Source organism: Chionomys nivalis, chromosome 12 (assembly GCF_950005125.1).
Source record: "Chionomys nivalis chromosome 12, mChiNiv1.1, whole genome shotgun sequence".
NCBI lineage: Eukaryota > Metazoa > Chordata > Mammalia > Rodentia > Cricetidae > Chionomys > Chionomys nivalis.
Window position 1 is genome coordinate 380,816 of NC_080097.1, and position 13,988 is coordinate 394,803.

Here is a 13,988-nt window from a genome sequence, read left to right on the forward strand (position 1 = left end):
CACAAAAGACACCAACTGCCCTGTTCTGTTTGAAGTCACTAAGGTAATATTGGGAAGGGTTCACAAGGAAAGGATGTGAAGCTTCCTTCCAGAACTGTTGTAAATAAACTACTGAAAGTCTCAGATGCCTGTCCCAGTGGATAACCTAGCAGCACACTTATGAAGAAATAGAATGGCAGACTGGAGAGTGAGAAAGATGATTTTTCTGAGATGGGAGTTGGGCCATGTGAGGAAAATTTTGGAACCATGCTATTTATAGCAGACAGTGAGCATGGAGGTGGATAGAATCATAGATTGTCTGCTTTCTTCAAAAGAGAGAAGATGATACTGATGGAGAAGCATCCTCCTTAGGAGAGGAGAATATCTCTGAAAAAGAATAGGTTGGAACTACCTGAACTTAGTGGAATGGTATGATGATATTATGGCATTAACTCCTGGTCATTTGTAAATGGAGGTTTCTCTATCCCACCCTGTCCAACAGCTACTTTTAATTAATCATTCAGAGGCTTAATATTAATTACAAAACTTGGCCAAATAGCTCAGGCTTATTACTAACTAGCTCTTACATTTAAATCAGCCCACTTCTATTCATCTATGTTTTGGCACATGTCTCATGACTTTAACTGTGCACTAATACATCCTGCTCCTCCAGTTACTGGCTGGCATCACCCCAACTCCACCTTTCTTTTTCCCTGTACCCAGTTTCACTTTCCTGCCTACCTATATTCTCCCTTGCTATATGACAAAGCAGCTTTTATTATCAACCAATGCGAGAAAAATATATTCACATGGACAGAAGGGTTATCCCAGAGCATTATTGGTGCACAGGGAGTTGAACATGCATCAGAGGAGGCTGAAAAATGGCTGAAGCATAAGGCACCCTTCAGTTTGCTTATATAAACTTTTATACCTTTGTCTTGGTTCTTTTCTGTTGCAAAAGGAGTGGTGGGCCACTTCCGGCAGCCCGGCTCCCAGCCACCTGGCTAGCTAGTTTATGCACCAAAATAACAACAAGCAAATTGTATTCATTTAAACACTGCCTGGGCCATTAGTTCTTACCTCTTATTGGCTAACTCTCACATCTTGATTAACCCATTTTTAATAATCTGTGTAGCACAAGACTGTGGTTTACTGGGAATATTCTAACCTACATCCCTCTAGGGTTGGAGAATCATGGCGTCTGCCTGGCTCTGCTTCTTTCTCCCAGCATTCTGTTCTTTCCACTCCACCTACCTAATTTTCTGCCCTATCAAAAAGTCAAGGCAGTTTCTTTATTTGATCAATGAAAGTAACATATAGACAGAAGGCCCTCATACTCCACTTTTCAGTTTCTGTATCTTTGTTTTGTACCCGAGCACATGACAATGGCCAATAAATATCAGTCACCTAACCAGTCTCCCATGTTTGTTCTCTAAAAGCCAGGGATCAAACATGTTCAAGTTTTTAAAATGTCTCCTTAGAAAAAAGCCACGTTTTAGCTTCCTAGCTTTGAAAATCTACTGATTCAAAAGAAAAAGAAAAGAGAAGGACCAGGAGGAAGAAAAGAGAAAGAAAGAGAGGGGAGGGAAAAAAGAGAAATGGAGAGAGGGAGGGAAGGAAGGAAAGATAATAGAAAACTCTGCAGAAATAGGTATTTTTATCATCTTGGCAAAACTAAAAAATTTCAGATTTTGTGACTTCTCACTAAATGGTATTGTATGGAAACTATATTATCATGTCTATTCAATATATTTAAGCCAGGAAGGATTGGGGGACTTTGATATGACAGTCAGGGTTTACATGCCTAAAGTCTCCAAGAGGAATGGGTTATGTCTCTCATGAGGAATTAAAAAAATGAAAAGTTCAGAGGAGGAAGTGAGAACTGGGATTTGTATTTAAAATGAGAAAAAATAGCTTATATATGTACATTTTAAAAATAATAGATTTTAAAAAGTTCTGAGCATGAAGGGAAATTGACTTTATCACAGTGGTTTTAATTTCACAAGTGCAGGTGGAACCTGTTTTGACTGGAGGTACCAAAGAACTATGATGATGTTTGATATGTATCCCTATCACCATTATAACAGACCTAGACCCTGGTTTCTTAGTAGTATTATTGACACTTTGATTTGGAGTGATCTTCAATGGAAGAGGATTTCCTGTGAATCCTAGAACATTTTACAACATCCCTATCTTCTACCCAATAACTACTAAGTTGAGGTAAAATTCTATCTTTAGGTTAATAGGGGGAGACAATTGCTGAGTGAGAGGTACCATTTGCTTAATCAAATCTCCTTTAGGAGTTGCAATATCAGATATTCTGCATATCAGATATTTACATTATGATTCATAATAGTAGTAAGATTACAGTTATGAAGTAGTAATGAAATAATTTTATGGTTGGGGGTCATCACACACGAGGAAATGTATTAAAGGGTTACAGCATTAGAAAGGTTGAGAATCAGGGCTGGAGAGATGACTTGGAGGTTAAGATCACTGGCTGCTCTTCCAGAAGTCCTGAATTCAATCTCCAACAATCACATGGTGGCTCACAATCATCTACACTGAGATATGGTGCCCTTTTGTGGTGTTCAGACTGAACACTGCATACATAATAAATAAATAAATAAATAAATAAATAAATAAATAAATAAATAAATTTATCTTTTTTTTTTAAAAAAAAAGGTTTGCTAAAGAGATGTAAAAAAGAAAAAAGTTGAAGAGAAATGAGACTTCTCAATGAGATTACTTACATAAACCTACCTTCAAGATATATTTTCCAGGTCTTGGTGGGCATATTAATAATTTTTATGGTGTCTTTCTGCATGGATATCTTCATGAGTGATGCTGTCTGAACTTGAGTGGAATTAAAATCACCTGGATGGTTAATATTTATGATTCCATAATCTGGAGGTCTAAGAAAGATGACACATATGTGCCTAACTGTTTTGTGAAGCTGAATCTTGCCCAAAAGACCACATTCTGAGAATCACGGTTCTAGAACCATCTGTCCTTGGCACTATCTGGTATTGGGCTTTCTTTAATACCTTTGATTTTTCCTTCATGCCCTGGTTTGTTATCCCTATGTGGTCTGATCCTCTTATGCAAGGTTTGTGTCACCTGCCACATATCATTCCTTCATTCCAAGGGGAAATGTCTCCCCCGTTTCTCATTTTACACTGGGAATATTTTTTCTTTACTTCAACATCTATGAAACTTATTTCCACACGTGTTGAGACCCTTACCATCTTTCATAGCTATCTGGTTTTTAGGAAACTTGTTCCTTAAGGGTGGATTATCTCCAAACACCACAACCATCAATTGTCTGGGCATATTTAGCATTTTGCATACTGTTCTGACTATCCTAACACATCTTAAGGAAATATTGGACATGCAGGTCTTCCTTTAAAAAGTAAGTGATTTCTTAGAACTTATTTTTCTTTAGGGTATATTTGAATTAATTTATATAAATGTATAATTTCATACTTGCCCACATCAGACTTATCTGTGAATTTCATGCCCACTCACACATCCTCATGTAACATCCTTATCAAACTGTGTTTCATTGCCTTGAAAATGAAAATAGTAGTTTTGTGTGTGGTATATGCCTTTCTTTGCACAAGTACCATAGTGTCCCTGTGCCCGTGTGTGTGTGTGTCTGCAAAAATGATGTAGAGTGCAGAAGCTGTTATAGAGTGTTATCCTTTGTGTCTTTCTACCTCGTTTTTTGAGACAGATTTTCTCATTCAATCTGGAGTTCACTGATTCAGCTAAGCTTGCTGTTATTGCATATGTAATAAGCACTTTGCCCAGTAAATCATCTTCCCAGCCCCATAAAAAATAATTTAAAACTTTCTAAATAATGTACTTTGTCATCCACAAATATCCAGTGTTAATTTATATATAGAAAGACTTAATTATGAACCATCTTCTCATGTGTGTATGTGTATGCATATACAATGCATGTATGTGTATCCTGAGTTGTTGATTTCTTTCTATATGTGGCTCTGCACAATGTCTTATGATGTTACACTATGTTAATAAACATAATTCTAGTCTTCTTTGGAATTCAATGAAACAGTGTTTGGGAGATCAGGACTTGGGTTCAGATTCCAATACTGATTAGCTGTTTTGTCGAATATATTGCTTACCAAGTAAAACTATAATTATACAATTATTTACAGCTAAATAATTACTTCATGAATAGTTAAACAACATTTAAATAGCCGTGTAGCATCCCATTTTATGGATAAGCCCATTTACAGAATCTTTAAATTAGTTTTTCCCCATCATGTAATTTAATTTTTTGAAGTTTAAAAGCTGATTTGATGTTTTTATGATTGTTAAAATTTTTTGCAATTTAAATTTGATTATTCAGGGTTTGAATAATTTTGAACCATGTTTCAATCTCTGTCTCTTGGGTCTGTGTGATATATTAATCTGATAAGTAGAATTTATTTTGTATGAGAGATCAGAGATTGTTTTAGATACCTCTACAACTTGTCATCATCACCACTAGAGTACTCCTTCCTCACTGTCTCTATATTAACAATATGGTACTAACCAACACATTTGTTGAGTTAATAATTACAGAATCTACAGAACTGGTTGTTATACTCTTGATAAGAAGCCTTGCTGGTTCCAATAAAGAAAAAAAATCACACAAGAATCCTGATGAAATGACAGTAACTTTGTAGTAACATAATTTTCACAATATTTATCTCTAGTGGGTTTTGTAATGGTAACTAAGCATGAGCCAGCAAGATGTCTCAGTGGGCATCGTACTTGCCACAGAGTCTCATGACCCTAGCTTAATTCCTGGAACCCACATAGCAGGAGAGAACCAACTCCGGAAAGACCTCTATATGTACATTGTAACACATTCTCTGCATACTTCCTGTTAACACCCACAATAAATAAGTAAATGTAATACTTAAAAAGTAATCTTGAGTTGGTATGATGAGTTTTAAGTGAACTCACACTGGCTCCTTGAGGTTTTCATGAATCAGACCCTTATATTTTCTTTCAGCAAACCTCCTTTGGTCCTCATATGTAGGCTACTCAGTGCTTAACCTTGAAAATCATTTAACACTGTACTTGATGTGGCATTGTATTTTTTTTAAAACATGTGTCTCAATTACTTTATTCTGAATGCTTTATATACCCAGATTGCAAAGTTTAGTAAGTGCTACAATATGCAAGTGGGTTATAGTGACAAGTCGTGTCAAAGAGGATTTGTGAGAAAACCTGAATCAATATATAGACAAAAACTCTTTGGCAGAATCTCATTGAGAAGGAAATTATTTATGTTTTCATACATTTAATTATTATTCCTTATTTTTTAAATTCTGTTTTTGAGACACAGTCATCTATGTAACCCTGACTTGACTGTAACCATCTATGTAGACCAAGACTACCCTGAACTCATGGAGCTCCATTTGCCATTGCCTCCTAGCACTGAGATTATGGGTGTGCCACAGCATGCCTGGCCAAATTATGAACATTCTTCATAAATGAGGAGTGTTACATTCTTAATGACTATTAGGTTTAGTAAGGCTCTTTAAGTAATTGATTCTATTTAAATTCAAATTATCCAGGGGGCAAGGTTGTATCTCCTTTGGTAGAGTGCTTGCCCTGCATAATAAAGTCCTGTGTTCAATCCCCAGCACTGCATAAACAAGGCATAGTGCTGTTTGCCTATAATCTCAGCACTCAGGAGGTAAAGCAGTGGGAGCAGAAGTTGAAGGTCATCCATGGCTACTTTGTGAGTTTAATTACCCTGGGATACGTGAGAGCCTATCACATGAAGGAAAAAATAAAGATGAAAGAATTCTTTCAGGGATTGGAGCAACCTACCTACTTTTTGCTCCCCATTTTACTACTAAGTTACTTGACTGATTTAGTTTTTAACAGCTATGAATTAGTTTATAAAATTATACCACAAGTTAATTTTTTGTAGAGAATCATTTATTAGGTTATAAATTTTATTCCTTCCTATTTTTGCTACACATAGGACAAGTTATGTGGGTTACTGTTGTTAGATTAATAATTTTACTGATAAGTAAGAACAGAACGGATCTTTCTGTGAGTTATATAACTAACTTAAAAAAGCATTGCATAGCCTTTTTGTGACGGAATATGGAAAAGGCAAAGAATGTATTACTAGGTAAAATTTTCTTGCAAAAGTTTTGGCTTTGTATTTCACAATATAGTTAAAGATTTCATTAGAATAATCAAAACAACCATTCAAGAAATCTAACTTCACATTAGTTTTGAGTTCCCTTTCTCCTGATAATAAAATCTAATAGAAATTTTTTTTTAAAAAAAGTTAACCTTAAAGCTATGTTTGGATTCCTTCTATTCTACTTCTAAAGAAGCAATATGCCCATGAGAGCTATGTTTAGTAGAAAGTTTGACCCATAGAATTTGCAGAAAGAGGTCATTTAAATTTAGTTTGAAAGGCAAAAGTCCCATATGACAATTTTGAATACCATATCCTTTAATCCATTCTCCACACAGCTGGTGCAATTACCATTCTAAAGCAAGTCTAATTATGCGATTGATCTGTTTAAAGCTCTGTAGTGGTAGAATGCAGATGTCTTACTTTGGTGGACTAGGTCATCCCTCAGCAGCATCTGCATCTTGTTTCCTAGAAGTCCATGTTGGAGCTCTAACACACCTCAACTGTTAGAAGGAGGCCACTTGTTAGCCTCCTTATAACACTCAACCATTTGCTACTTACGATTACTTCCCAACCTGCTCTGCCTGCATATGATGTCTGGTCTCTTTCATCACAGAGCAACTGAACACTCCTTTCTTTGTGCTCCCAATCTATGTCAACATCACTGGCATGTTAAGCAACTTTCAAAAGTTTACATGTTATTAGTCTTCCCTTTCACACTCCAAGCTTTTATTATCTCTGTGTGGTCCCATTCTCATGAGATGTTCTGAGAGGTACTTAGTTGAGTCTATTCCTAAATGAGTCCAGTAGTATGTGTGAGACTGTTGAATGCTTCTATTTTCAAAAACAGTATTCTCCATCAAAGTTTTGCCAGCAATTAAAAGAAATTGTTTTCATTTTAATATTCTTGATCTTTCCTGCTATATTTATTGATTTTATAACATTGAAAACACTTAATAAAAGTAGCTATGGTTTTTACTTTTTAACTCATACTCAAATTTATTCATAAAATAAGGCTAGGGAGTAAACATTACAAATTCAATCTTAATATTTTAGTTCATGGAAATGTGCCTTCCCAAACATGCTTTTTGGTTGTTGATATTGTTAGATGGGATTGGGATTTTATGTAGAGGAAAGACATCAACATTTTTAGCTGAATTATTATTTTAATAAGGTTTTTAAATACATTTTTTTTCTCATTTTACATAGCTATTCCTGTTCCTACTCCCTCTCCTCCTCCCTCCTTACCCCACCCCCATTCACTCCTCAGGAAGGGTAAGGCTTTCCATGGGGAGTCAACAAAGTTTGACACTTAACTTTGAGGCAAGACCAAGGCCCTCCCTCCATATCTAGGCTGAACAAGACATCCTTCCAGAGAGGATGTGCTTTTAGATGCCAGTTCAAGGACTAGGGTTAAATCCTGGTTACAGTGACATTGGCCCTGCAGACTGTCCACTACATTCAGTGGACCTAGTTTGGCCCTATGCAAGTTACCCTGCTATCAATCCAGAGTCAGTGAGCTCTCACTAGCTTAGTTCAGTTGTTTCTGTGGGTATCACCATCAAAGTATTTACCCCTTTGTTCATATTATCTCTCCCCTCCCTCTTTTGGACTGATCTCTGGTACCCCCCCCCCCCCAGTGCTTCACTATAGATCTCTTACATCTGCTTCCATCAGTTGCTAGATGAAGGTTCTATGATGAAAATTAAGGTAGTCATCAATCTGAGTACAGTGGAAGGTCAGTTTAGGTGTCCTCTCCACTGTTGCTTAGAGTCTTAGCTGAGATCATCCTTGTGGATACCTGGGAAATTTCCTAGTGGCATGTTTTTCGCTAGCCTTTTAATGGTTCCTTCAATCGAGATATCTCTTTTCTTTCTCTCCCTCACTGTCTTTCCCCTTGTAGGTGGAACTGTTTGTTCATTTCCCAGATGCCCAGATCCAAATAATTACACAGAAGCTATGTTAATTACAGCACTGTTAGGGCAATAGCTTTGGCGTACTTTTAGTTAGCTCTTAAATCTTGAATTAATTCATTTTTATTAGTGTATCACCACGAGGCCGTGGTTTACCTAGTATGCTTCTGGCTGCATCTTTCTCCTTTGGTAACTACATGGTGTAGCCTTGACTCTGTCTACTCTTTCTAGATATCTCTTCCAGCATGGCTATATTCTGCCCTGCCATAAGCCAAAGCAAATTGATTCATCAACCAATAAGAGTTACATATATACAAAAGGACATCCCACAACACCCCCTTCTTGAGCATCCCATTCCCTCATGTTCTCCTCCCTTCCTTTCTCTCCTTCCTCTTCTCTTCCACCCTCCTTCCTCCCCCTTCCCAAATTTCTCAGGAGGTTGTGTCTATTTCACTTTCCTAGGGGTATAATAAGAGGTTGCTTGTTTGTTTCCTGGCTGCCTGGCAGCTCAGACCCAAAATAACCACAAAGAAACTGTATTAATTAAATCAATGCTTGGCCTATTAGCTCTAGCTTCTTATTGGCTAGCTCTTACATATTAATTTAACCCATTTCTAACAATCTGTGTATTGCCATGTAGCTGTGGCTTACCAGATAAAGTTTCAGCATCTGTCTCCGGCAGGGCTACATGGCTTCTCTCTACTCTGTCTTCTTACTCCCAGCATTCAGTTTAGTTTTCCACACCTAATTCTGTTCTACCCTATCACAGGTCCAAAAGAGCTTCTTTATTAACCAATGATATTCACAGAATACAGAGGGGAATCTTGCATCACCTCTTCTTTTCTATTTAAATAAAAAGGAAAGTTTTAGCTTTAACACAGTAAAATTACGTATAACAAAACAGGTACCAAACAAGAATTACAGTTACAATATTTATACCTACTTTATCTTTTATCATAACTAAGGAAAAGTATAACTATCTATTCTTCAATTCCATCAAAGACTCCAAAAGGATACAATATTACGCAGGGAAATAGGAAGTGCATTGTAAGCAACTTCCAAAACTCAAGAATTGACAGAGACAACTTGCTGCCTGGATGGTCATCCAAAGTTCTTCTGTATTGTTGTAGGCACCTATCTTCAGCCTACAGACCCATAGTGTTCGGCAGACTTTTCCACAAAGCGAGAAATTTCAAACACAGTTCAGCCTATATTGACAGCTTGTTAGTCACTTTTTTTTTTTTCTGTGTCCTCAATGTCTATCAGACTCTTTCACAAAGCAGAAACCCTGAAATATCATCTCACCTTTAGGCAAGTTCAGCAATCATTTCTCTATGGGTCTTGTATGTCTAATTCATACAGCATAGTGTCAAGCAGTTCAGGCAAGAATAGTTTCTTGCCAAAATGGCTAATAAACTCTATAAGGAGCCTTTTTGATGCCTATCATCTTCTTGAAATAATTGTTGCTGCCAGGAGCAGATGTGTCTCACTGTCATGAAAAGTCCTAAGTTCTTAAAAAATTTTAAATGCCATTTTCTGTAGTCTTTGAAAGGTTTGAAGAATGCCTACCCATCCAAAATACATTTCTGTACATCTAGAAAATCTAACTAACATGGCTACAAGCTTGACTATTATAGATGATTATCTATTAACTTATATTTCTTAATTAAATATTACATTTTAAATGATATTATATTATACAAATATAATACTTTAATCAGAGCAGAAATATACATATAACAAAATTGATCTTAAATTTGTATCAATAATGGAAGATCTATACCAATTCAAATTATTCATATCTATATCATATTCCCACTTAAATGTAAACAAACATTTATAAATAATCATTTAGGGAATTTGAGAATAGTTCTTTCCATACTGCTTCCTGCTTTTTATTACTTTGGGGGGTGTTCATGATGACTTTTCAGGGGGTCTTGGTACCTGGAATTAATCCACAGGTTTTCATCTTCTGTGGAAACAAAAGCAGAATCTCTTTTCCAAAGCAACATATCCTTAGACTTAAATTTTGAAAACAAGATACCTTTAAAGTATATATGTTGGTTACTTAGCTTCTTCATAGTCAAAAAATTCAAAGAAAACACAGCAATATAGACATTCCAGACTCTCTGTGTATAGTCCATCTTTATGTGGTTTATTTGTTTTTACTCTATTACTTTTTAATATTTATTTTATTATCTTTACTCCTTTAATCTATGAATGTCTGTACTCTGTCTCTTTAAAGACTTTGGTTTTTTTATAAACTATTTACTGCCTTTTATAACTTTTTATACTCTTTTTCCTTTCTCCCCAATGTTTACATATGTTTACCCACACTGTGACACATTTAGAGGTCCGTTCCATCTGAATTTGTCTTTATTGTGTATCTGTAATCCTTTTCTGACCAAGACAGCTTCTTCAAATGCTAAGCACTTCTTAAAAACCTAACTTGTAGCATTGCTAGGCCAAATACAGCCCTGCCTGCTTGCTCCACCCAGTACAAAATGGCAGAAGTCCAGAAATCCATTTATTTCTGAGACTGCCAGGTAGGAACTGTCTTAACCACTTCAACTATGATAACTAGTTGGCCCATGTTGCTACCAAGTAACTTGCAGCATGCTGCCCACAAACCCCATTTAAATGCTCCATAGCTGGACTTCCAGAAAGAACAAGAGTTAGTGCTGGCAGCATGGTCCAGGAAGCTGCCATTTCAAAACAGTATTGCTTTTGTTTCTCCTATTGCTGAATCAGGAAGACCTCTCTTAAAGGAGCTGCAGCATGCCACCAGCAAGCAAAGCTCATCCAGAAAAAAAAATGTGGCTAAACTTTGTTTTTTGGTGTCTAGAATTCCTTTCCAAGCCCTCTCAGGTTTTATGTAAAGTTTAGTTGACCACATTGGGTGCCAATTTGTAGTAAGAGGTCACTTGTTTGTTTCCTAGCCACCTGGCAGCTCAGACCCAAAATAACTACACAGAAACAGTATTAATTAAATCACTGATTGGCCCATTAGCTCTAGCTTCTTATTGGCTATCTCTTACATATTAATTTAACCGATTTCTAATAATCTGTGTATTGCCACATGGCTGTGGCTTACTGGGTAAATTTCCAGCATCTGTCTCTGGTATGACTACATGGCTCTTCCTACTCTGCCTTTCTTCTCCCAGCATTCAGTTTAGTTTTCCCTGCCTTGTTCTCTACCCTATCTCAGGTCCAAAACAGCTTCTTTACTAATAGTATTAATACCAATAGTATTCACAGCATACAGAAGGGAATCCCACATCATAGGGGAATCCATATATGTCTCTCTTAGGGTTCTCCTTGTTACTTAGATTCTCTGGAATCATGTTTAAAACTCACAGTCAGAAATTGGGGTTCAACTTGAAGATCTGAAAAGCAAAACAACCAGCCACTGGCTCTTACCTCAACCTCAGACCAAAATGGTGATCCTGTCTATAGGAATCTTAGAATAAGACTTTATCTGAGAGCTGTCTTCCCCCATTTTATAATCCTCTTTAGGGCTGGGATTAAAGGCATGCACCACCCGATTTCTTTGGCAACTAGTATGACTACTAGGATTAAAGGTGTGTGCCATTGTTGTTACTGGGATAAAGGTGTGTATTATAATAACAGGGTCTGTAAAGCTGAGCAGTGGAACTGTTTTAGTCTCAGATATTCAGGAAATCTTTATTTATTAAAATACAATTGAAATGCTACTACAATCATAGACTATAGGCTAAATGTAAAACAAAGTATAACTTGCTGTATTATTTATAGCTAGGATTGTTCAATGTCTATAGCAGTATTTCTCAACCTGTGGGTTGTGACCCCTTTGGGGTTTTAACATCTCTTTCACAGGGATTGCCTAATACCATCAGAAAACACAGATATTTACATTATGATTCATGACAGTAGCAAATTCCAGGTATGAACTTGCAATGAAAATAATTTTATTATTAGGGGCCATTACAACATAAGGAACTGTATTAAAGGGTTAGGCATTAGGAAGTTTGACAACCACTAATCTATAAGTTTAAGAGTAACAGCTTTACTAGATGCTGTCCTTGGGATGTACACAGTATTGTAAAGTTAACTCTGTGCACCTTTCTCCTCTGTTTTTTTTTCTTTAATGAAGAAAGCCAAAGCACAGAAACTGAAATTGCATATAGGATTTCATATTGTTTTCAAAGAGAAGTAAGAGGCACCATGCAAAAACCATTTCCAAAATATTTCCTTTGCTTTGTGTATTTGGTTTCATTCTGGTGTACTTTAATATAGGGACTCTGCAAGGTTCGTCAGGCTTACAGCTTTGTGAATTACAGTGTATCTTATTTCCACCATATTTTATTAGTTCCTTGCAGCAGAGTGCCATATGAATAGTTAAGTCTTCAGGGGGTAAAAGAACTGAGATGCACAACTACCTCATAAGTTATAGGTAGACCCTTAAAATATCAGAAACATCAAGTTTCCGCTTGAAATAACAAAGGCTTTGACCATATGAGGGAAGATTCCATTATAATTACTACAAGTAGAGCTGATGTCTTTCTTCAAATTTGTGGATTCCCATTTAGAGGAAGATGAGTTATAATTATAACATGGGATCATAGATAAAGTAACAACTTAGGAAAGAGAGAGAAAATTACTCAAAGGAAAATGTGAACAATCTTGGGATTCTCTCCTAAATATATTCACACATCAGTCTACATAGCACCTGTCTGATATTCTTTCTCAGTAGGTTAAATATTCTTGCTGGATAATTTTCCTTCTTTGCAATTAAGGTAAAAACCAACGAAAATACTAATACCCCTGTATTTATTGTTTTTCCATCACTGTGATCACAATTGAATTAAGAAAACAAAGTTTTCTGGCTTATGAGTTCTTTACTCCAGCAGAGAAAACATTGTTGGTCAGCTCATTCATGAAAGTATTTCTCCAGAATTTTAGAGACATCTTGTTTTTAGGTTTCTGATGTTGACAATGAGGATGATATGCATTTTTATCCAGGTTCTTTCTGGGAAAAATCTTAAAATCTGCACCCTGAAATGTTTTAAGCCACTATTATGGTTTGTTATTGATTTGACAAACATTTTCAACAATTTTTCAGTTTGAGTATTTTTCTTGATGTTAGGAAAGCTGTATCATAGTTGGTCAGGAATTAGAAATAGTTAGGCATTGGGGACTGAGGGTAAACTTTATAGGCCTGTCTCTACTAACTTACTTCTTCAGCTAGACCCTAGCTCCTAAATGATCCATAACTCTATGAAATCTGAGTCTGTGGAGGCATCTCATATTCAAACCATGGTAACCAAATCCATGGGTCATCTTTTCTTTTATTTATAATAAGAAAGAAATAAAAAAGGCCTTATTAATGCTGTGTTGGAAACCTTGTGGAACACTAGCTATCACTATTTCAAACAGCAACTTTGTCAGCTTTCTTGCTTGGATCTCATCATGTGGAGAGTGGGAAGGTGGGAAAGGGGAAAGAACAACCTTAAATTACATACCAGCAGCACTTTCAAGGAGAAACCATATGTATTTGTGTCCTTCAAAGCCCATTATCATCTTAAACACACAATCTATATATAAAGTGCTTGTCAAATGTGTAGGTGATGTACATCTGCTAAGTGTCTCTATGACACAGGACCTTGAAAATAAATTCATATCCTTACAAAAAGTTTGCCCTTTCTTTAATTTCTATTTCTATAAATTAAATCATTATTTTACTCTTTAGTTTCACAAGAACCATTTTCTTTTCCCTTTACTATGGATTACATTCCATTTTATGTATTTGTGATTCTTACTCACCTCTCTTTCATTGTACTGGGCCCCCATGAGGGCTTCTACTCTGCCATGCTTTTCTTTTCCTTGGATGCTCTGCTCCTTCAAGGTATGGAGGCTGCCTGGTACTTTATTTCTTT

At 36.2% G+C, this 13,988-nt stretch overlaps 1 protein-coding gene across 5 annotated transcripts in view; it reads left to right on the forward strand.

Annotated features, from left to right (window-relative positions):
• Window positions 1–13,988, forward strand: part of LOC130884855 (fibroblast growth factor 14) — a 989,760-nt gene that overhangs the window by 47,440 nt on the left and 928,332 nt on the right. The window lies entirely within an intron of this gene.